General features: G+C 42.3%; 1 long non-coding RNA gene across 2 annotated transcripts in view; it reads left to right on the top strand.

Annotated features, from left to right (window-relative positions):
• The first annotated feature begins 272 nt into the window (after window positions 1–272).
• Window positions 273–25,370, top strand: part of LOC127668882 (uncharacterized) — a 56,304-nt gene continuing 31,206 nt past the window's right edge. For both annotated transcript variants that reach the window (XR_007974233.1, XR_007974234.1), the window contains exon 1: window positions 273–442. This is a non-coding gene — a long non-coding RNA (uncharacterized LOC127668882). The remainder of the gene's footprint in view (window positions 443–25,370) is intronic.

Raw genomic sequence — 25,370 nt, 5'->3', positions numbered from 1 at the left:
ACTATACCCCAATACCTGAATGCTGTCCCTCCCTCCAATACCCCTCTGTGGAGAGCTGACTGCGCCTTTAAGATGGCGCTGCCTGAGCCTGGCCGCTTGGAGTAAACAAGTCCGTATAAGGCTTGGGGCTTGGATCACTTAGTGGCCTGATCTCACGCCTTGTGGCTCGGCCAATGGCAGAGTGAAGCGTAATCTCGGACCATGGGCCGTCCTTGCAAGGGTATATCAGTCACGCTCATGGGAGATTCGGGGGCACACCCAGCAAGCTGTAACTTGGCATACATTCTGAGTAAACTCTCTCTGGAAGGAACTGGTGTGCTAGTCTTTCTTTCCTGCTGGTCAGGAGATTGGTTCGGCACAATTGGTGGTCCGTACGGGGAGCTCCGAGTTCTTCGCATCCCCGGGAGTTCCAGAACCTGTTGAGAGTCAGAGCAAGCTCTTGGTAAGTGGCCGGTAAGTTGGGCCCTGCATTTGAAAGTCCTCGGAAGGAGGCTTCATTCTTTCTAAGTCCTCGGAAGGAGGCTACATAAAGTGAAAATAAAAGCGGCCAACAGATTATGTTCATGCCAGGAGGAATCCCTCCGTTAATTGTCATCTCAGTGTTTGTGGCAATGGTTCTGATAACTCTAGTCAGCTGTTTTTGCCTCCACTGTCTTCAGCCTGGACGTGAGTGTTGTCGGTAGACATGGGGGTTTCACCATCCTGCCCGATGAAGGCGGTTCTTCAGGAGCTGCTTGTTAGCAAAGGGCTGAAGTACAAAAGCAAAACTATTCAGAATTTTTTAACCACAGTAGATGAGGTAGCTCCTTGGTTTGCCATGTCTGGTAACCTCACACTTGCATGCTGGGACAAGCTGGGTAAGGACTTAGATCGGGCCTGGGAGGAGGGCAGCCTACAGGACAGAGCAGGAAAGATGGGAGTGCGGGGCTTGTGGAAAGTTATCCGCAGCTGCTTGACTTGTGAGAGTTGCCTGCCTGCCATATAGGCTACAGCTGAGGCCTTGGAGCAAGTTAAAGAGGCTCGCTCTGATACGTGCTCTGATGAATCTCAAGAGCCCCCTAGCAAGCCACCACGCCTGTATCCTAGCTTGAAGGGAATAGAGGAGAAACAGGGTTCAGAAGCAGATGGCAGCTCTGACAGTGAGCTAGATATGGGGGACCTAGAGGAAGCTATACAGGAACTACTAGCGGAGGTAGAACGAAGAAGAAAGAAAGAGAAGAAGGAAAAGCAAGACAAGGAGTTGAAGGGGGAGAACAAGGAAGTGAGGCACGGGGCATTGCTGACAGCCCCTCTGCCCTATGCAGAAGCGTCCGCTGGCCCATCGTCCCTAGGATCAGCAGAGGACGCCAAAGCATCGCATACCTTTTGCCCTAATACTTGGAGGGAAGCCGCTATGGCTTTTCCAGTCTATGAAGATGCTAATCAAGTGAGATCCCATGAGCCGCTTGACTTCAAGCTTCTTAAGAATTTGGCAGAGTCAGTCCAAGCATATGGCATTAATGCCTCTTTCACCCTTGCGCTGGTTGAGCATATATCTGGAAATGTTATGACGCCCTCTGATTGGCAATCCACAGTTAAGGCGTGTTTGACTATGGGACAATATCTAGACTGGAAGTCCATATATGCTGAGCTGGCGCAGCAGCAAGCCAGGGAGAATGTTGCTAATAGTCAGGCTTCTTGAACTTATGATATGCTCATGGGCCAGGGGCAGTGGCTGAACAATCAGATTAATTTTCCCATCCAGGTGTATGATCAGGTGAGACAGCTAAAAAGGCCTGGAAGTCTCTTCCAAATAAAGGAGAGGTTTCTGGGAACTTAACCAAAATTCTTCAGGGGACCACCGAGCCATTCTCAGATTTTTGTCGCCAGGATGATGGAAGCCGCAGGTTGCATTTTTGGAGACACTGATGCGGCCATGCCACTGGTGCAACAATTAATCTTTGAGCAGTGCACTCGCGAGTGCCGCAATGCCATTACCCCATGGAAAGGAAAAGGGCTTCAGGCCTGGATGAAAGCATGTCGCGAGATAGGAGGACCTTTGTCCAATGCTGGATTAGCAGCTGCTGTTGTGCAAGGAGTAGTTTAATATTCTAAAACTAAACAAAGATCTCCTGGAGCTTGTTTTTCTTGTGGTAAGCAGGGCCTTATGAAGAAGCAGTGTCCTAATAAAAGAGGAAGTAAGCCTCAGTGCCCTCCAGGGGTTTGCCCTAGGTGTTGTAAAGGAAATCACTGGGCCAATGAGTGCAGGTCAGTCAAGGACATCCATGGCCATCCCTTAGTTCAGGGCTATGGTGGTGCTTGGCCAAAAAACGTGCAGAGGGGCCCTCGACCCCAGGGCCCACAAATATATGGGGCCATGACAGCGCCAGCCTCCGGAACTACACTGGCCTTTCTGAGACCCCAAGAAGGGCAACCCCAGGATCCGCAGGGTTGGACCTCCTTAACACCACAGATGGGGGTACAATTGATCCCCATGGACTTTAAAGGTCCGTTACCAGCAGGAACAGTAGGATTGCTGCTGGGGAGATCCTCTTCTGCATTAAAGGGTCTAATCATTCACCCAGGAGTTATTGATTCTGATTATGAAGGGATTGTCAAAATCATGGCCTCCTCTCCTAGGGGGGTTACAGCCATCTCCCCAGGGGATCATATTGCCCAGCTTTTGCTTTTGCCCAGTTGCCATAGATCATTTGCTGCGCATACAACTCGATGCGGTGATCGAGAGTTTGGTTCAACAGGCAATGATGCTGTATTTTTAAGTTTACATCTGGATGATCGGCCTATGTTACAACTAACTGTTAATGGCAAGAAAATCCAGGGCCTATTGGACACTGGGGCTGATCGTAGCATCATTGCCACTAAGGATTGGCTTACTGCCTGGCCAGTACAGGCATCTGCTCAGTCCCTACAGGGCTTGGGGTATGCAAAGGCTCCTAATATGAGTGCAGCCTTCCTCTTTTGGAAGGATGAAGAAGGGCATGAGGGTCAATCCCAACCTTATGTGCTGGAGTTGCCTATCAGCTTATGGGGCAGAGACCTGTTAACACTCATGGGGTATCATTTGACCAATGGTGAATACTCAATGTCCTCACAGCAGATGATGCGGCGCATGGGCTGGCAACCTGGACAAGGATTGGGTAAAGACTCTCAGGGGAATGTACATCCAGTAACAGCAACCTCTAAAAGAGATAAGAAAGGATTGGGTTTTTCTTAGGGGCCGCTGAGGAGAACATTCCTATCACCTGGAAAACAGAGGAGCCGGTGTGGGTTCCTCAGTGGCCTCTCTCCTCTGAAAAGTTAGCTGCTGCCCAAATGCTGGTTAAAGAGCAATTGGCCCTTAAACATATCCAGCCTTCTGTGTCTCCCTGGACCCCTCCTCACCCGCTCTCCAAGCCAGTCATCCAACTCTGATGACTATTTTGTTTCCCATTCTGAGTGAGTGAGATTCATACATCCTCCCTTGGGCCTTCCTTATTACTCAGTTTCTTTGGGTCTGTGGATTGTAACATGGTTATCTTGCACCTTATGGCTAATATCCACTTACACATGAGTACACAACATACATATCTTTCTGGGTCTGCATTACATAACTCAGGATATTTTCTAGTACCAGCCATTTGCCTGCAAATTTCATGATGCCCTTGGTTTTAATAATGGAATAATATTTCATTGTGTAGATGTACCACATATTCTTTATCCATTCTTCAGTTGAGGGACAACTAGGATGTTTTCATTTTCTGGCTATTATGAGTAAAGCTGCTATGAACATACTGGAGTACCTGTCCTTATGATATCTTGGAATATATTTTGGGCATATGTCTGGTGGTATAGCTGGGTCTTGATGTAGAATTATTCTCAATTTTATGAGAAACTGACAAATTGATTTTCAAAGTAGTTGTATAAGTTTGCATGCCTACCAGCAATGGAGGAGTGTTCCCTTTGTTCCACATCCTCACCAGCTTGTACTGTCCCTTGAGTTTTTTATCTCAACCATTCTGAGTGGTGTAAGATGGAACCTCAGGGTTGATTGGATTTGCATATTCCTGGTGACTAAGATCTTGAACATTTCCTTAAGTTATTCTCAGTCATTCTAGATTCCTCTGTTGAGAATTCTGTTTAGCTCTGTACCCCATTTTAAAATTTGATTATTTGGTTTGTTGGCGTCTAACTTCCTGAGTTTTTTTTTAATATATATTTTGGATATTAGCCTTCTATCAGAAATGGGTTGGTGAAGACCTTTTTACATTCTGTAGGCTACAATTTGTCCTGTTGATGGTTTACTTAGCCTTTTAAAAAGCTTTTCAGTTTCATGAAGTCAAATTTATTAATTGTTAATCTTAGTGTCTGAGCTATGGATGTTCTGTTCAGGAATTTGTTTCCTGTGCCAATGAGTTCAAGGCTTGCCCCCACTTTCTCTTCCATTAGATTTAGTGTGTCTAGTTTTATGTTGAGGTCTTTGATCCATTTGGACTTGAGTTTTGTGTGGGTTGATAAATATGCATCAATTTGCATTCTTCTACATCAATAATACCAATTAGACTAGCACCATTTGTTGAAGATGCTTCCTTTTTTTTCATTGTATGGTTTCAGTTTCTTTGTCAAAAATTAAGTGTCCATAGGTGTGTGGGCTTATTTTGGGGTCTTCAATTAGAACCCAATGATCAACATGTCTGATTCTGTACCAATACTATGCAGTTTTTATTACTATTGCTCTGTAGTACAGCTTGAGATCACAAATAATGATTTCTTCAGAAGTTCCTTTATTGTTCAAGATTGTCTTAGATATCCTGTGTTTTTTGTTTTTCCATGCGAAGTTGAGAATTGCTCTTTAAAGTTCTATAAAGAATTGTGTTGGAAGTTTGATGGGAATTGAATCTGCAGATTGCTTTTGGTTGTGTTTTCCTATATTTCTTTACGGAATTTATTAATTTCTTCTTTAAAGGCCTTTATCATCTCTATAAGCTTGGGTTTAAGGTCATTTTCTTGTGTGTTGGCCCTGTTAGGATATCCAGAACTTGCTGTAGTGGGATAGTTTTGCTTTGCAGATGTGATGTTACCCTGGCTCTTATTAATTGGGTTCGTATGCTGGCCTTTAGTCATCTGCTTGTCCCTGGATATTCCTGGTGCAACAGGTATCTGGAAGGGAGGCCTAATCTGAATGTTCTCTGTGCAGCAGGTTTCTGGTGGGAAGCCTTGAACTGAGTGTTCTTGATGTAGCAGGCCTGAATATTTCTTGTTCAGTGGAGGCTGGCAGAGCTGTTGCCAGACCAGGTGTGTTTTTATTGTAAAAAGCAGTTCTGTAGTTAGTATAATGTCTGTTTTGTTAGGCTATCTCATACAGTAAGCTTATATAAACTCAATAAGAAAAAGGACCATCTATATCTACCTGATGACATTGAGACAAACTCTCCAAAGGTTACAGGGGGTCTTGATGGCTCAGTAGATATGTCCTTCTATACTAAGGGTAACTATATAGTCTACCATGTCAATACATAGGGAAGAATCAGTGCCCACTGCTGCTTGATCCAAACACCTGCTCCTCTGGAATGGTTGTCTCAGTCTGCCCTTAATCCATATTAAGTTTTTTTTTTCCTAAAACAAATTTCCACTTCAACTACAACTCTGTTCATTCTTTTAAATCTTATCCTAGTTAACCCAAACTGTATCCAGAGTATCAAACTTGCCAGTTCCTTACTGCTGGATCAAGCTGACTTTATAATACATACCTGTTTTGTTCTTTAACTTTCTAAATGCAAGGTCTTCACATTAATTACTTTTGGTCAGATGCCAATCATTGCAACTGTATATGATCCTAAGTGATTTGTATGAAGAAGCACAGAGCTCTGGGGTCCACGGACAATTGAGCCTTATTAATGTCTGCTTTATTCATGTTCAATATTAGGCAACATTAATTGACAAACACAGATCATTTTTTTCTCAAGCAAAAAGCAAACACTTTTGTGTGGCTATGCCTCCCACTTACCTCCACACACAGAATGTGCTAGAATTTAACTCAAATAGGGATCAAAAATCTGTTTTCCCATGACACTCCATTCAGGAAACCTCTTTTCAAAATATTTGTACATTTAACAAAATAATTTCCATTTTCTATTGCAATCCAAAAATTACTTGGGAAAATTGCTCTTAATGTTTCTATGATTACAGCAGTGATGTCAGTGAGTGAGAAGAAAAACCCTAAAGGTAGAATATTCATTAGCAATTGTGTGGTTCTGTGTGTGTCCCTCTCCACAGACTACACTGGGGAGTACCAGAGGGGTTGAGGCTCTTACAGAGAAGTGTAATGAGGTCTCTCTGGGAAGAGAACCCTTGACCTCTCTTGCTATGCCTGGAAAGGGGTGTTGGTGGAGGAGAGGCCTGATATTCTACACTGGGAGCCATGGACATGATGTGTTTTGCATTAATGATTTTTCATGATGTTCAAACAAAATACCTACAATGGCAACTTAAGGGAAAAAGGGTTATTTTGGTTTATACTTTAACGTGGCAGAGTCTGTGGTAGGAGAAAAAAAAAAAACATGTGGGCAAGAGGGTGGATGGTTGGTCACACTGTGTCCACAGTCATAGTCTGCAAGCAACCTCTGTCTTCATTCAGTCTAGGACCCCATCCCATGGGCTGCTGCTACCCACAATCAAGCTGCTTCTTAACATTGCCCTGAAGATGCTATCACAGACATATCCAGAAGTGCATCTTAGGCAATGCTAATGCCTCTCAAGAAATAAGGCTACTCATGCTTACAAATGCCCCATGCCCCATAGAGCAAGCATATAATCTATAGAGGTTCGCTTTTTAGTTCTTTATTCCCCCTTGGACATGATCATTCCAGGGTTAGTGAACGTTACTCTCTGGCTCCTGCCTGGTCAAAAGGATCTTGGTGAGTTTGTGCACATTTGTTTACTTTGTTGTTTTGAAATACTAGAATAAAACTGTAGGCATTTCTTTTTTTTTCTTTCTTTCTTTTTTTTTTCTTTTGAAAAGAAAAGGGTTTCTCTGTGTAGCCCTGGATGTCCTGGAATTCACTCTGTAGACCAGGCTGGCCTTGAACTCAGAAATCTGACTGCATCTGCCTTCCAAGTGATGGGATTAAAGGCATGTGCTACCACTGCCTGGCAACTGTAAACATTTCAAAAACATGTATGAAAACCTTATGAAACCTATAAGTATACCCACACTACACATCTGAAAAGTTAGTTAAAATCCAAGGCATCCTGCTTATCAGAGGCACAACTCTCTGCCTAACATTCATTCCTCCTTCTATTTGCAAGCTTGGGGCTGGAAGAATAACAAATAGCTAACAAAATTAGCTGGAATTAATACATAGATGAGACCATGCATACACAGGAACCTAGACTTTTCATACCTTCTTTGAAAACATATCTAGCTTGGTTTTGGTTGTGCTAATTTTGGTGATTTTGCATCCCCCTCCCCTCCCAAAGTTTCCCTTTTCTACTTAAACACATAGGGACAGACTAGAAGATATCAACCACTGCAGAACATGAGGGGGGAGAATTTTCTTCATGTAAGCTCTTTCATATTTGTAGACTCAATGGTCAACACAATTATATTAATGTCCTCCTTAATAGCTGAAGTGCTTTCTGAGGGAACCAAGTAGCCTCTGCAGGGACCTGGCTAACTCATTGGCAGCTGGAAATCAATCTATGAGTTGGTCTCAGTCTTAATAATGTCTTCAATGAATTTTATCTTTAGGGTTGTCACACATGCATGGAACTCAGATGTTTGTCTCTCAGCCTCTTCATGCCTCTCTTTACTGAGATTGTCTCTTGGACGCAGATTGCAGTGTTTTCACAGTGTTCTTGGTATCCTCTCCCCTGCCTCAGTGATACCCTAGGATGCTAGGCTGTGGTTACCAGCACCAAATCACAGAGAAACTGGCACTATTCATTCTGTCCCTATACAGATGGTAAGGTATAGAATTGGACAAAGGCAAGAAGCCACTTTAAGAAAACATGAGACAATGTGGTAGAGGGTGTGGTCTGCTACTGCCCTGTGCTGAGTGAAGATGTGCATAGATTTAAGATTTCAGTGTCAGATTTTCTCATCTTGCCCAATCTTCAAAGTATGGCTGGAGTATGCAACTCTGTGGTCCTGCAATGGAAACTTCATCAACGAAAGATGTAGAGAGGCATTGTGAATCTTTGCTCCTCAGTTCTGCTGGGTCAGGGCTTTGAGAACATTTCCCTCACCCTATTCTTTGCATCTTGCTTAGTTCATCCATTTTGGTGGCACAGCTGTGGCTGCTTCAGCTCTAGGCACACACAGCTGTGGGTCTTTAACATCTGAACTCCCCTAGTGCTGATGGAGATGAAAGCTTGGATAGTTTTGCCTATGGCCAGGCCAAGATTCTCAGATGCCCTTCCATCTCTGTCTCTCCAGCTGGCTTTACTTGCTTCTCAGGGAGACATCAGGGCCTGCTTCTGTACAAATAGTTAGAAGAGGCCAGAAGGTTCCTGCAGGAGCACTTGGCACCTGCAGTCTGTGGACCCATCATCACTGCTGCCGCTGGTCTACACAGGCACCTGACCTCTCCTTAGGTACACCTAGCTTCACTATAGCACTAATGTACCGTGCCCTCTGTTCTACCAGCAGCACCTCACCTTCTGCCTAACGTCCTAAATGTGCCATTCAGTCCCAGTGTCTGTGACACCCTACTATGACCCAGGGCAATGGCCACAGCTTCCTCAGTTCTCTGACTTTAACAGGAACTGAATGCCTTCCATACCTGCCCTTCCTCTGGTATGTTCCTCTAACACTGAAGTGCCAGCCAAGGTTCTCTCTCATCTTCAAGTGAATGTTTCCTTTATTTCTTGGTCACGTTTGCATCTTGGCCATTTTTGCAGCATAGATCAGCAAATGGCAGTCGATAGAAGGCTGGATTTGGCCTTGAAGGCGCTCTAGCCAGCCTGAGCATGGCAAACATGTCTCCAACAGGCTTTGTCCATCTCTCTGATTCCCTCTACCTTGCTATAAAACCATTACAGGTCAACTCCTTATTTAGCCACTTCCTCCTCCTGAGGCTGTCTACCAAGATCCAGCTCTCACAATATTGAAGAACAGCAATCAAAAGACCCTTTTTGCTCACCTGACTAATATGTCCAATTAAGATTAAACAGCACATCATAACACAGGGTTTCCATGCCTGTCTCTATCTAGAGGTGGTCCTTTGTCGTCACCCTTCTCCAGGACAAGCACATCATTTTTCCTTGTATCTTTCCCCCTTCTCCCCGTCCTCTATCTCCTGCCTTTATCTCTAATCTGCCTTCTGATCTCTTGGGTAAATAAATCTTTGTGCTGAGATCTTGGTCATAAGGCTCCTGAATACCCTATACCATTCCTTACAGGCCTGATGGTCAAACTGTTAGCAGTTTATTAGCATGGTCCCACAGGCTTGAACATGGATGTCTATGAGTTCAGTGTCAATAGAGCTGGGAAGCTACACCAAGCCTGAAGGTCTCAAAAGAAGTTTTCTGCTGTCCGGCTGTTCTCGTAACATGCTGCCAACCTATGTCTCCATCAGACTTTACTCTTAAATTACTGGGTCTGTGTATGTTACCCCCCTGATAGACCATTCATTTCTATTTTCTTTAATGAAAACTTCACAGTCTAAGGCTATAACTACCCTCTTCTGGACCATGGGACCCTGTTTAATAGTTCTACGGGTTTTTTTTCCACTTAATTTTTTTTAATAGAATTACATCACTCCTTCCCCTTACTTTCATCCCTCCAGCCCTCCAAACTACCCCATTAATTAAACCTTTCCCATCACCCCACTTTCAAATGGTAGCCTCTTTTTCTTTGATTATCATTATATAAATATACGTATGTATATATGTGTGTATATATGTATATTCACATATATATTATTATATAAATAAAACCTGTTAAGTCTGGTTTTTGTTGCCTGTGTGTAAATCTGAGCACAGACCGATTGATTACACTTTACTGGAAAACCAGTAAGGGGGGCTTACCCCTAGGAGAGGCTAACTCTCCTTCTCCTAGACAAAGAACTACAGGCATCTGGGTAGTTTTGGTCTGCAGCTTCTTGAAAGAAGCTGGGTGTGCCATTTATGACAGAAGCTGGGTATACAGGCTGGTGTTGACCAGGTATGACCAGCCCAGTTGGAGGTGAGCTGTGAAGGTGTCGATTTCCACATGGAGGCAAACATGAGAATGAGCAGTAAAAGAAGAAATCTTGAGGACTCTGAAGGACAGATCTTGCAGATAACAACTGCTAGGTTTCATAAATGTGTTCAAGAGCAGTGCAGCCAAAAAGGCGAGGGCTTCAGCTTCCAATTAGGGACTGTGGCAGCCATGCTTATTATTTTTTTTATGTTGAGCTTATTGTGATAAAAAAAAAATAAAGTTTGTAAAGAAAATCTTTCCCAATTTAAGAATATCAAGGCTACTGACTATCCTTTTTCATTTCACTTTACCAATAAAAATAAACCCGAGGATGTGGAAATTTACTCAAAAATGCTGAAGACAATGTGTGCTGGAGGATGTGGATATTTACTCAAAAATGCTGAAGACAATGTGTGCTGGGCCAGATCTCTGTAACAAATCTACTGATTGACACATCAGCTCAGGAGGTTCAGTACCAGGAGCCTCTGACAGCAGTGATGCTCAGAACACTCTCTTGTCTCCTCTGCCACACCCTTTTGGGTTAGAAGTAGATGGGAGAGGAAGAAACCAGGTCAATATCACCCTCTCCAGTGTTTGACCCCTGACCTCAATTCCAGCTGCACAGAGACCTTTCTGGGGCAAACTAGGATTACCACAAGACCCAGAGGTCTTTGAAGAAGCAGACGTGCTGTGTGGAAGGTTCCAAGAAGATTGTGCCAAGGATATGTGAAGAATATGTACAAATCAAAATGGAAAAACCTAAAATTAAAAAAATGCTTAGATCACAGACCAACTACATCAGAAATAGATACAATATCCCAGTGTCCTTTGGGACTGAAAGGGAGGGGCAGTAGTGCTACCCACCAAGGATATGGGAGCAGAAACAAATTGTGTTTTCTCTGTGCATCTAAAAGGCAGGGTCAACTTGACATAAGTCTTTCAGCTAAGGTCATCAATTAGGACTCAGCAATGAGGTGCTGGTGACAGTGTAGCCTAAATATTTGAAAACCACCAGGCAATGGGAAATAAACCAGCCAACACCCAGATTGTGAAGGGAGAAATGAGACTCTACCCATAAAGATCCTGTGAAATTGCAGGGTCATGTATCATCCTAGTTCAGTTTCTACGGCTGTGGTAAACACCACGACTAAAAACAATTTGAGGAGGAAAAGGTTTATTTCATCTTACAGTTTAGAGACAATCCAGAGTGGAGTCAGGGTAGAACTCCCTGAAGGTGGCAGCCATAGAGAAAAGCTGCTAACTCAACCTGCTTCATTATAAAACTCAAGACCACCTGTCCAGGGATAACGCCACCCATCCCAGCCTAGGCCCTCCCACATCTGGCATTAATAAAGAAAATGTCCCCACAGATTTGCCTACAGGCTCATCTGATGGAGGCATTTTCTCATTTAAGGTTTCTTCTTCCCTGATGACCCTAGCTCCTGTCAAACAGACAAAACACTAAGCACACATGTGTTTTTTCCAGATAGTATCTCAGCTTCTCAGATAACCACATCAGCCATCTCTATAACTTTGCCCCCTATGCAGCTTCCGATGGATGTGAGTTAGCAGTGGTATTTAGTGATAATGCTCCTTCCTTATTTCGGAACTTCTGGCTGGTAGAGCAATAAAGCGTCTGCTCTAGGTACAGAGCTGGCTCAGCTCCATGGTACTCTCTGTGAGGCCCCCAGAGCCTGTACATCCTGGAACATGTAGCCCTGAGCCCAGACCTTTGCCCCCTGGAGAAGGTCACATAGTCCAGAAGCCACTCCCTTTATAAAGTCATGACCCATTTACCTTCTCCCTTTGTAAAGTCATGACCTGGAATTCCTCCTTATGCTAATGAGGTATCCCCTGTACCCTGGCCTCATCATAAAAGTCCCTACTCCCCCAAAGGTTTAAGTAGCCTTCATTTCCCCCATTCAATGAGCTGTCTCAGTACAGCTGTCTCCCAGGAGTGTTGTCATTGGGCTCACCATCTCTTGAGGACTCTTCCTGCTCCTGTTGTTTTGCCTTGCTGCCCTGCTTGAGAGTTTCCAGTTACTATCACAGGCCAATCACTGGCAGGTAACCAGAACCAGAAGAGCAGTCATCCTGAAGTTCCCAGTATGTGGCTGGTTGTCACCTCCTGAATTCTGTGACACTGAGATAAACCTGCCTTAACACCCGTGTATTATGTTTGCTGAACTGAAACCCTAGTAACTGATCAGCAGGTGACTACAAGTCCAGGATCCTTCCTGGTTTTGTTAAGTAATGTCTGATTACCCATATAGAGTCCCTTTGGGTTTTTCTCTGTATTCCTGATGCCAGTGCTGGTCTTTCAGAATCACCTGAGACTCTCAGAGTGACTGTGCATGTGTGCAGCCTTGCTGGCAAAGCATTACACACACACCACATGCTCATATGCACAGGTACATTCACACACACACACACACACACATATCCACACACCCCCAAACCAAAACCACAGAAAATCCCTACATCAAAGAAACCATGGCTCTATCCTGGAGACCTCAAATCAATCTCCTCAAAACAAAAATTAAATAAAGATAAAACATGAAGTGCTTAGCCCTGGAGTTACATCTTATCATCTGCCCAATAATTACATTATAAAAAGCTTTTATGCAAAGCTTTTACTACCAAAAATGTATTGTAGCCTATTTAACATCCTAAAATAGTGGCCGATGTCAAGCAATTTTCTGCATCCAGATGCACATTCCGTTTAGATTCTATTATTATTTACCTCGTTTGTTTTTATGAGCTGTTCGGACCAGCCAGATTCATGTTGATATTTGACCTTTGGAAGTGAGTTCTCTGTTCATAAACTTCATAAAACCAGATACATAAAACCAGCTTTTTAACTTGCATGCTTTAATGCTGAGTGAGAAATACAGGAGGGCATAGAGTGAGGTTCTATGAAATATTAGGGGGCAGAGTCTAGTAATTACTCTGATAGATACATTTTCAGAATTTGGAGAGTCAAGCCCTGTCCAGTGAAAGCTTCAGAACCCCAGTGTGTGGCCAGCATGTGCTCACAGATGCTAAGAATGATGGGCTAGACACAGGGGAATGGAAGTGGATTTTTGCCCCATTTGTTGTTTTTCTGAAAGATGTTCTTAGTAGGTAGCCCAGGATGGTCTTGTACTTGGGGTAACCCTCCTACCTTAGGCCTGGTGAGTTCTTGGAATACAGGTGTGTGCCACCAGGCACCAGGCCCAGCTTGGAAGCTTGGCTGCAGGTACAGGGTTGGCTGGCAGGTCAAAACACAGTGGAAGGAATATGATTGGAGAGCTGAAAAAGCAAGGAGAAAGGCCAGAGGTTAGTGGACACATAATTTCATATCCATAGGTCTGGTGAGAAAAATTAATAGTGATTTCTCAGAAATGAAGCCTGTTCTGCCAAGAGGAAAGTAGTAGCTATGAGAAAGGGGTAACTTGGAATGATGGGAAATCTAGTTTGATTGCATGCCAGGTGTTGGGCAGCCAGTAGCCCTTATGCTGCGGGCTACCTGTGAGCCTGCATCCTCGGGAGGGTGTAGCCATCCTTTGTTGACAGTGGTTATCTGCAAGTGAGGGGTAAAGCAGCCAGGGGCAAAGCAAGCCTCTTGTGTGGCATCTTGCTATGGCCCCAGCTCCTCTTTCTGTACTTTGACTCTTGGTGTGGATGGCATGGCTGTGCCTCAAAAGTCCAGAGGCTGGAAATCATGCATCCTCATTGATGGTGCTTGCAGGTTAGTCTTGTAGAAGCAAGTAGGTTAAATGAAGTTGAGAGGTACCCCATGATGATACAATTAGTATCTTTAGAAGAGGGAGAGACTGGAGTCCTCTTCTCACTTCAATAAGATGGCAAGGAAGTGATCAGGGCAAGAACCCTCTTTACAGCCTACCTTGCTGGCACTTCAACCTGAGACCTCCAGACTCTACAAGTGCAGGAGATTAGATCCACTGTTTAACTGACTGTCTTAGTCAGGATTTCTATTCCTGCACAACCTCATGACAAAGAAGCAAGTTGGGGAGGAAAGGGTTTATTCAGCTTACACTTCCACACTACTGTTCATCACTAAAGGAAGTTAGGACTGGAATCAAGCAGGTCAGGAAGCAGGAGCTGATTCAGAGGTCATGGAGGGATGTTTCTTATTGGCTTGCTTCCCCTGGCTTGCTCAGCTTGCTTTCTTATAGAACCCAAGACTACCAGCCCAGGGATAGCACCACCCACAAGGGGCCCTCCCCCCCTTGATCACTAATTGAGAAAATGCCCCACAGCTGAATCTCATGGAGGCATTTCCTCACCTGAAGATCCATTCTCTGTGATAATTCCAGCCTGTGTCAAGTTGACACACAAAACCAGCCAGTACACTGACCAATGGGCAGGACTTATTGCACTCATCAAAAAACATTAAACAAAGATTAAATAAAATGATAATAGATAAAAAAATCATAGCTTATATTTTGTTACTACAAATATATTACTGCATACCCCCCACAGACTGCAGTTTTTACTGTGGTTAATACATTCTCCTGTATACTTTTTTATTCTACCTTTGAAGGAACCTTGCTGTGATTCTGCTTTGAGCCTTGCCACTGGGGTGTCAGGACATGGCTCAGGGGAGGCGAATTGGAGCCTGAGAGCCTAAGATAGGGCCATAGCCCATGTTTCTTCTGGTGAGAAACTATACAGGCTGGGCTGAGGCTGTGGTTCTCAAACTCCTAGGCATCTAGATACCACTGGGATCCTTAGAGAGTTGAGAAAGGGGAGGGGTCATGAGCCTGGGGCAGCAGGAATTTGAGTAAGCTCAGGGTGAGTCAGGAGTGCAGAGAGGCCTTCTACAGATGTATGTGCATCTTAGTATTGATGAAGCCTGCACCTCACATGGTGGTCCTTGAGGAAGGAGACCGTCCTTGCTTGCCCAGACTATCTATTCATGGCAGATAGAGGGTGTATACGACTTACTCAGGGTAGACCAGATATCAAATACCTTTGACAGGAAAGAACATCCAGAAAAGGAAGCTTATCCTTTATCCAAGGCTAAATCCTTGGGGCCATCTAGATACCTCATTAGCATGGAGAACTCCGGGCACCATGCTACATGACTAGTTGTCATCTTCTTCTTAGTGCAGTGTCCTGGTCATGTGCTCCAGGACAGGAATCTGATCCAGAGGAGATTCGAACTCACCATTCTCAATTACGAGAATTGCCAGAGTTCCTTAATCTGCTCCACCTGACCAGTTTTTCTGTCTGGTGACACAGTTCCCCTTGCTCCACCGGTAACTTTGTTACTGGTATATGACTGTCCTGGTGTCTGACTTTCAGATTTCATATATGGGATGATAGTACAAGGCTTCTGTGCACATGTCCAATGTTCTTATGGCTGGCTGTGAGATGACTGAATGATCATGCATGATGACTAATGTACCAGACACTGCAAAGCATCCTTGTCCTTGTGAGAAACCCTTTGGGTATTTATTTTTTTTTTCATATCTGCACCATTTAGAAATAATTAATACTTAATTTTATTATTTTTGACTTATAAGTTTGGAACCACAGATCTGAAAACACAGATTCAAAAATTGTATTTTGTCATTATTTTAAATTAGTTTTAATTTGTCTTTAATCCCTAAAAGCTACCAGGTGCTGAACTCAATCTATTCAATACCTAGGGATGCTTGCCATGGGAAATTTGAAGAAAAAGAAAAAGCAACCACTTGGCTTCTCTCTCTGGTGTGTTCAGTCTTCACCATGTAGCTTGGGTTACCTCTCTACACACTTGTGGTTGGTCCTAGTGTTTTCCTCAGCAACAAACACTCGTTTGTAGTCCATGGATTCTAGAGACAAAAATCTCTACAAATTATTTGTAGATCCATAGTGTTGGTCTACCAGTTCTGTGAATTCTACAGTTCTGAAGTTGTCAGAACACAGGTCAGCACCAGTAGCACACCGATAAACACCAGTTGTACCAGGATCATAGATACAGGTGAATAATTTCTGTCTCTCCTGGACGATGCATCCTTGGATTTCATTCCCAGTTTCTGACATCAACAAGACTCTCTGTGTCTGTCTGTCTGTCTTCCTATAAAGAAAAGGAGTAAAGAAAAACATGTAGCATCCTGAGCAGGGTAACCACCTGTGCATCTGGAACATCTTCCATACTCACAGCATCTCAGACACATCCCACGTTCATTCTGGAAAGATAACAGAGAGACCTCGAAGGAAGCAAGCCAGTGGCTTTACACCATGCGAGTGCTAAATCACCTCTGAGATTCAGCAGTGCTCAGAGCATGCAGAGGACTCTCTGATGCTTCTAGTTTCTTGCAAAGTTACTTCCTCAGCATGCTGGACTGAATTCAACCCTCTCCACTTGCATTCATTTTTCCTGAAAATGACATGATGTCCTTTACAGCCACCAGGAGGACCTGTGAAAATCTCAGTCCAGTCCTCAGGGATACAGATATACCTCCCCCCTGTTGACTCTTGCATCATCAATTTCTGTTCCAGCACCCACCAATGGTCAATTTGGTGCACAGTTTAAACCCACTTGGGTTTTGAACTTCAAACACAGAGCTTTGGGAAACTGACTCAGCAGTACATACATAGTAGGTGAGCAGAAAGTCTGGGCTCTCAGGACAGGTTCTCTCCATGGATGTCTGTCCTACCTGCATGCAGCCTTCAATCTTGCAACTCCATCTATTCCCCTGACTTACAAAGCCCACAACAATAATCCCCTATATTGTGCTGGGGTGATGATATAAGATAATAATGAAATGTGAAAACCTGGCTGAGTGCCTCTTAGTTTTTCCCCATAACCCGTGTGTGTGTGTGTGTGTGTGTGTGTGTGTGTGTGTGTGTGTGTGTGTGTTGTCCTTGCATGAGCATGCACACTTGCATACATGTGCATACATGTGCATGGGGAGAGGGAGACAGGTATGTCATGGCACAGGTAGGGATCAGAAGATAACTTGAGTGAGTTTTCCCTTTCTCCCATGTAGATCCCAAGAACTGAACTCAGTCCGTCATGCTTGACCACAATCAGTTTTACTCACTGAGTCATCTTGCCAGTCCTCTTGTTGACATTGGTAACAAAACAGTTTTTGATGTGAGTTGAGTCTATCCTCAATACATTTCTCTGGCATTACTACAGGAATCATAACCTTGGCTGCACATTTTCTGTGGTACCACAGACACTCCTGCCCTCATCATTTCACACGAAGACACTTCCTGGAAGAAACCACTGGAAATTAAAGTAGTTTTACAAGTAATCAGAACCCTTTCAAAGTTTACCTGTCTTAATACTCTTTCAGTAATTCAGTCCCTTTTGCTTTGATTTAATAAAGCAGAAATCCTATTATTCTAGGAGTTTTGTGACATTGGCAAAACACTATTATAAATATTGGTTTCTTTGTCAGTTTAATGGGGGTACTGCACAGTTATATGCCATTGGTTTTCATAAAAATTAAATGATTGCTGTGTGCACCTGGCACACTGTGTGTCATACAGAAAGGGCTCAAGAAATACTACATTTGTTTCCTGGGGTTTAATATATACTTCTGTCTTGGAACAACTTCAGACTTTTAATAACATTCCTGGAAATCAAAATTATACCCTCCACCTGCTTACAGATAATGGATGTTAATCTTGCAGAATATTAAATGGAAGAGTGGAATGGGTTCTAGTAGTGAGGTTAAAAAGAGCTATGGAACACCCCAAAGTCCCAGTGAGCTCTAAGGAGCAGTAGGTTGTTGTTATTGTTGTTGTTATAAGATGCTTCCTAGTTAGGGTTCATATTGCTGTGATGAACACCATGACCAACACAACGTAGGGAGGAAAGGGCTTATCTCAGCTCACATTTCCAGGTCACACTCCATCACTAAAGGAAGTAAGGGCGGGCACTCAAACAGAGCAGGAAATAGAGGCAGGAACTGATGCAGAGGCTGTGGAAGGATGTTGCTTACTGGCTTGCTCCTCATGGCTTGCTTACCCTGATTTTTTATAGAGCCCTAGACAACCAACCCAGGGAGGGCCAAACTCACAATGAGCTGGACCATCCCCTATCAATCACTAATTAAGGAAGTGCCCTATAGATTTAATTGAGATTTCCTCCTCTCAGATGACTCTAGCTTCTGACAAGTTGACATAAAACTAGTTGGCAAATGATATAGCTTGATAAGCATGTTGTCATCCGCAACATAAGGGGAACACCATAATGACTTTAAAAAACAGAACTTACTTTTGTAAAATCCTACTCTATGCCATTAAGCTATAACTTCTGTCATCCTATTAGGGATCAAACCAGGGACATTAGGCAAAAGCTAAGTCTCTCAGATGCCTTCCAAAACCACCACAAACTTCAGAGCTCTGCCACTTCACTGTATTACTGTAGTTGTGTCCAAGCTACCGGCCATCTAATACCATGCCTGCCCTAAAATACAGCTGCTTTAAAAGTATCATAGATTCCACTTACTCAGAATCTTGGAAATGACTTCAGCTTTAAATTAATTTTAAGTTAAAATTGTATTTCTCTGCAGGTATATTAGAATGATTAACTCTGGGATGCAAAGTTTAAAAATGAGATGAATAAATGTTTTTTAGGATGTGGGAGGGAGCAGATGCCATCCATAGCCCTGTTACTTTGGATGAAAGAGGGATACAGATAACTGCAAACTATTTTATCAGGTTTTATAAATATTGTTTACTATGCCAGGTAGCAACCTCGATACATGATATTTACCAAATGTCCCAGCTAATTTTATATCAGCTTGACACAAGCTAGAATCATCTGAAAGCAAGGAGCCTCAATTGAAAAAATGCCTCTTTAAAACCCAGATATGGGACGTTTTCTTAATTAGTAAGTGATGGAGGAGGGCCCAGTCCAGTGGGAAATGTTATCCCTGAGCTGTTGATCCTGGGTTCTGTAAGAAAGCAGGCTGAGCAAGCCATGGGAAGTAAATCAGTAAGCAGCATCCCTCCATGGCCAATGTATCAGCTTTTGTCTCAGGAAAGAATTAGTATACGCCATGCATCTAACAACTCTAATCAAGCCATGGGCACAAGCCAGTAAGCAGAAGTCCTCCATAGCTTTGGAATCAGTTCCTGTCTCTAGGATCCTGCCTTGTTTGAGTTCCTGTCCTGACTTCCTTCAATAATGGACTACAATGTGGAAATACAAGCCATATAAGCCTCTTTCTCCTTATCTTGTTGTTGGTCATGGTGCTTTGCCAAAGCAATAGTAACCCTAAGATACCTAAGATAACAAAGAATTATTACCACTAGATAACCATTAGATACCACTGTATCTGAATATTCATAGGATTTTCATTCAAAAACAGTTTAACAATTCCAAAATCCATTCAATTTTGAGTGGATAGACAAAGAGTGATTGAAACCCTCATTCTGTGCCATAGAATTTGGAATAAGAAATAAATGACCTATTAACAATGGATAGACTTCTAGCATAGGTCCCTATAAACATCACAGTCCAATGACTATTTAGCATATTGCCATAAACCTTGTGGCTTATATCATAATACTTTTATTCTTTTGTGAATGAAGAAAATTCAAAATTGGTTTAAGTGGAAAGTAAAGTTGGTATCAGGCTTTCCTCTGGAGACTCCAAGGAGAGAATTTGATCACTTGCATTTCACAGTTTCAGGGCTGTTTGGGGCTAATGGCTGGGATCCATTTTTCAATGGGTACAAATTATCGTTTTCATTTCTAGAAATGAAAAATATACTCAGAAAAGGCAGCATATTTTCTTAGTGTCTTATGATGTTTAAGCTTCAACTCACTATGCCAATCTTTCTTCTGACTGGAGCTTTGCCCCAGCTAAGGCTACTGGAGACAGAGCACAGCAGAGCACTTGTATTGCCACATGTGGAAACAACATCAACATGATTGACAGCTGACTTGTCACATTGAAAACTACAAGGAAGTGGAAGAAATCAAAGGCCTCACAACCAAGAATTCTTATATTCTTTATTTTTTTAAGACACATACTCTCCCCATACTGCTCAGGTTAGCGTCCACATTCTGGAATCCCATCAGTTTCTTCTGGCTTTCTGAGCAGTCAGTATTAGCAGGCAACACTGCTCTGGCTTCCAATCAATATTATAGTTGCCAAAACTTATCACTTAAAAATTAATCTTAAAAACTCCACATTTCAAAGTTATCAATAATTGAGAAAATAAATTGTCAGCACTCTGGCTTGACAGAAATAGCAAAACCAGTGACTTAGGCTAAAGGGAAACCAAGGGATGCTGGAATTATGTAAATAAATCCAGCAGACTGTATGTTTGTATTTCTTCTCCCTTCTTAGGTGATGTAAAGCTGTAGTCCCATGACACCTGACTCAACTAGCCTCCACACACAAACACATGCATGTCAATGCACACTTCACACACCTGCATGATAGCATTATCACAGAAAGGAATCACCCATGCCCTGCCACCAGGAGAAGGACAGTTAAAATGGTTGTTTTGGAGCATGGAAGTAACATCATCAAATGGCTGCCAACTCCAAAGGTTGAAATTAAGAACACACTATAAATGGCACATCAGCATGTGAATATAGCAGACCCTACAAATACACCCTCCCAGTCATTTATTCTGTCAGAGTTTACAAATGGTATGAAATTATAACAATTTCTGAGTTGCCCACTCAATTCCAACAAGAACAGAAAGAGAGCTATATAAGAGGCAGGATAGTGCAGCAATATCAATGAAGTTTGGAACATTAAACAATCCATAGGTTGTCAAATTAGATTAAAAATTCAGACCACATGCTGCTTAGAGAGACCAACCATTTGAATATTTAAATACAGCTAGTATAGTAAACAGATGGAGGGAAATTGCCACTTACATAGAAATTATAAGAACTGTTCCAACTATTCCATTACAAGACAAAATAGACTAGACATTTATATCAAAACTATGACTAAGGATTCCTTAGTATGCTCCATAATAATAGAAAGATGAATCTTTGAAACAATTATCAGTATGTAAGCAAATAATAACATAACCCCAGATCCCAAGAAGTAAAAATTGACAACAATGAAGAGAGAAATAGACACTATAACAAAAGGAGAGATTTTAGTAGTCTATATTTGTTTATATACATAAATATAAGAATTTAAATATTTTGTCAACTTGTGAACTAAAAAGCTTTTAAAAGACTGTCTTAGAGTTTTGCTGCCATAAACAGACACCATGGCAAGTCCTACAAAGGGCAACATTCAATTGGGGCTGGCTTACAGGTTCAGAGGTACAGGCCATTATCATCAAGGCAGGAGCATGGCAGCATCCAGACAGGCATGGTGCAGAGAGCTGAGAGTTCTAGATATCATCTGAAGGCTGCTAGCAGAATACTGACTTCCTTCATGTGGTTTATTCTGAATCTCTTCACCTTATCCTTAGCAGACTCTTCCAACAAGAGCATAAAGTAGCCACATTCTTCACCAAAATACCACAAAACCAGTCTCTAGGCCACATTTGAAACTCTCCACAGAAACCTCGTGGGCCAGGTCAGACACCATTTAAACCACTCTCAGTAATAATAGGATAGCCCATTAAGCCCTATTTAAAGCATTCCACTGCTTTCCAAATCCAAAGTCCCCAAATCCACATTCTTACAAACAAAAGCATGGTCAGGCCTATCGCAGAAATACCTGAGTCCCTGGTACCAATTTCTGTCTTAGGGTTTTATTACTATGAACAGACACCATGACCAAGGCAACTCTTATAAGGACACTATTTAATTGGGGCTGACTTACAGGTTCAGAGGTTCAGTCCATTAGCATCAAGGCAGGAACATGACAGCATCAAGGCAGGCATAGTGCAGAAGGATCTTCATCTAAAGGCTGGTAGCAGAATACTGACTTCTAGGCAGCTAAGATGAGGAACTTAAAGCCCACACCCACAGTGACACACCTACTCTAACAAGTCTACACTTTCTAATAGTGCCACTCCCTGGACTGAGCATATACAGACCATCATACAAACATTTAGAAATACTCCAAACCCCAGCAATAATGGTTGTTCTCAGTCATATATGGAACATTCTCCAGGAATGGAAATTAGATGACATTTCAAAAAGCTTTTAAAAACTTGAAAACACAGGTTAGAGAGATGAGTCAGGTGCCTGCCCCCAAGCTTGAGCTCAATCATGGAAATCCTATCATAGAATGAGAGAACTGATTCTCACATGTTGGCCTGTGGCCTCCACATACATGCCACATGGCACCTGAGTACACATGCATACACACACAGAAACACACTAAAGTTTTAAAAAAGAACCATAAAAATACAACTTGATTTTAAAAGTGACGTGATATAAGGGGTGAGAACTGCACCAAACAGTGGGTATAAAGACAAAGATTTAGAATGTAATTTTGTACCATGATGGTTTACCAAAGAGGTAATTGCTATAGGTTCTGGACCAAGATCCATGATTTGATTGGGCTTGGGTAGCTGACTATGTTCCCAGGACGAGGAATGATTTTCTCCTTGTCGAGCAGGCCTTATGTCCAATTAGAGAGCTGTTGGTTACTGCGAAGGTAGGTGTGCCACTATTGTACCCTTAGGATTATTGTGCAGAGATGGTTGTTGTGGATTATAGGTGTCATAGCTGAGTAGGACCATTGGTTGCTTCCTCTTTTAGAAATTTTCATGTCATAGAAAGAACAACAATATCAGCCAACCAGATGCCCCAGGGCTCCCAGGGACTAACCAAGAAGTACACATGGCTCTGGCTGCATAAGTAGCAGAGGACAGCCTTGTCAGGCATCAGTGGAAGGAGAGGTCCTTGGTCCTATGAAGATCTGGTAACTGCCCCAGTATAGGGGAATCAAGAGCAGGAAGGTGGGAGTGGGTGGATGGGTAGTGGAATACCCTCAGAGAAGCAGGGAGAGGAGGCATAGCAGAGGAGGTTTTTGGGAGAGAGTAGAAACTGGGGACAGCATTTGAAATGTAAATAAATTAAAATAAAAAAAAGAAATGTGTGTGTTCTGGAGCTGGAGGGAAGAAAGAGAAAGGGGGATGTTATGTAATTATAATCTCAAAAATTATTTTAAGGAAAATTATTATGAAATAAGCTTTCAGATCATAGTGGCTTAAAGTCTAAAAGAGGCAAAAGAAGAAATTTCAATTTGCAAACATGTAGAAATCATAACACATACTCATAAGCAATCAGCATATCAAAGAACAAATCAGAACAATATTTGAAATTAATTTTGAGATGAATTGAAGCTGAAACAACTCACCAGGATATATATGCAGATGGCACAGTGCTTTGCAGATAATTTGTGTTGTTAATTTATAGTCATAAAAATAAAGAGAAATAAAATATTTCAGCAACACCATACACATCGTGAGAAAAAATATAGAATTAAATTGTTTCATTTCCATTTTACATAAGTGCAAAATATTGTTATCTGAAGTTAGACCTTGATAGGATAAAAGGAGCAAAACCATTTTGGACAAGCAGTAAACAACATAACAATAATTATGGAACATAAGTGATGTACTTTAATTTTGATGATTACATTAGATAAAAACTCTGTAGGGGTTTGGGGAGACAAACAAGAAGTGTTTTCTGTGTAAGCATGAGAGCCTGAGTTTGGTACTCCAGTTTCCACACAAAAGTCAAGGTGACATGGCAGAGCTGTAATCCCAGCACTGGGGGAGTGGAATATGGTTGGTACTGGGAGTTTGCTGACCAGGCACTGTAGATGAAACAGCTACCTCCATGCCAATGAAACCTCTGTCTCAAAGAGACAGAGTGTGATGAGGGGAGATGCCCTACTGCTCCCTAGCTTCCACTGAATAAGGACATGCATGTGCATGCACACCCTACACTCATGTACACATACATACAGAGATGCAAACAGATGGGAAAAATTGCCCAAGGAAGAACAGAAAATTGTCTACAAGATGAAGCCAGGCTTCATGTACTGTCCACTGGAAATGTTCGTGGACAGCAGGGTGAGATTTGTTCTCGAAGACATGTGAAACTGTAAAATGAAGACCGGAGGAAAATAGGTTTCTTAGTGGATCAGATACAAAAATTAATTGGGAATAACTTAACAGCTTGCAAGGAAAGCCCATACTGAACTTCACACAGCATGATTACTGAACAAGGGGAACTAGACAGTCACAGTTGTAATTGGAATGTTTACCTGTCTCTCTTCAGTACTCAGAAAGTACGAAGCTAATTATTTTAGTTTTGGTTTTTTTTCCAATAATTGTATTATGGGTAGGACTTGGTGTGAAAACACACACTCATTGATTTGAACACTTGTCCCAGCTAGTGGTTCTGCTTGAGAAGGATGCAGAAGCTTTGGGGGGTGCTGCAGAGGTAGGGAACTGTTGTGGGGTTTGAGTATTCTAGGTTGTTCCTTCTCCTGCAGATTCTCTGTTTCCTGATATACCAGGATATCAGGGGCCACATGAAGCCCCTCTACTGCTACACCATCCCCACTGTGATAGATGGTAATCTAAACCATGAGCCAAAATAAACCTTCTAACCTATGAGATTGCATTGTGTCATGGCAAAGGAAAGAAGCTATTGCATGAAAATTCATACAGTTTTTTTTTTTCTGATATTTGTTTCGAACCACACATGACTATCTACTTTTTAAGAAGGACTTGTATATACTGCTGGTGGGTATGTGCAAGTAATTCTTGGTTTAAGAGTCATGTACACTTCCAGTTCATGTAGGAATGAGTCCTAGACTTCCCCCAGGCTTCACCAGACCTTGGGATCCAACCTTGAGATCTGGGTTGCTTTTGTAGAGTCAGCAAGTTTCTGAGAAGCAAAGTGAGGGCTGTCTCCTTGGGTTCTACCTCTCTCTTCCCTCAGTATTGTTCTGATACATGTACACCGCAATTCCCAGAAAATACTAAAGTTTTTAATCAAGTAAAACCATGAGACAATAAGTCCAAGATGCTTGGTCTTACATGAAGAATATAATTGTCTGCAAAATTAGGAACTATTCACTTAAAACATTCTAATCAGCATAATTAATTTAATATCTTTCATTAAATTTTTTCTGATAAAAAGCCTTCAAATTAAAATTAGCTTCTGCCCAACATACCTACACATTAGAGCCATCTGAGATTACAGGTTTGATTTTAGTTCATTTAATTTACTTATTCTTGCTTTAAATTAAAATCTCTAGTCACTTACCCTCTATTATCTTGCCATAAAAATTACAAACCATCCAAAA

Source organism: Apodemus sylvaticus, chromosome 18 (assembly GCF_947179515.1).
Source record: "Apodemus sylvaticus chromosome 18, mApoSyl1.1, whole genome shotgun sequence".
In the NCBI taxonomy this organism is placed as follows: domain Eukaryota; kingdom Metazoa; phylum Chordata; class Mammalia; order Rodentia; family Muridae; genus Apodemus; species Apodemus sylvaticus.
The sequence above is the reverse complement of the archived record's forward strand: the minus strand, read 5'-3'. Positions and strand labels throughout refer to the sequence as shown.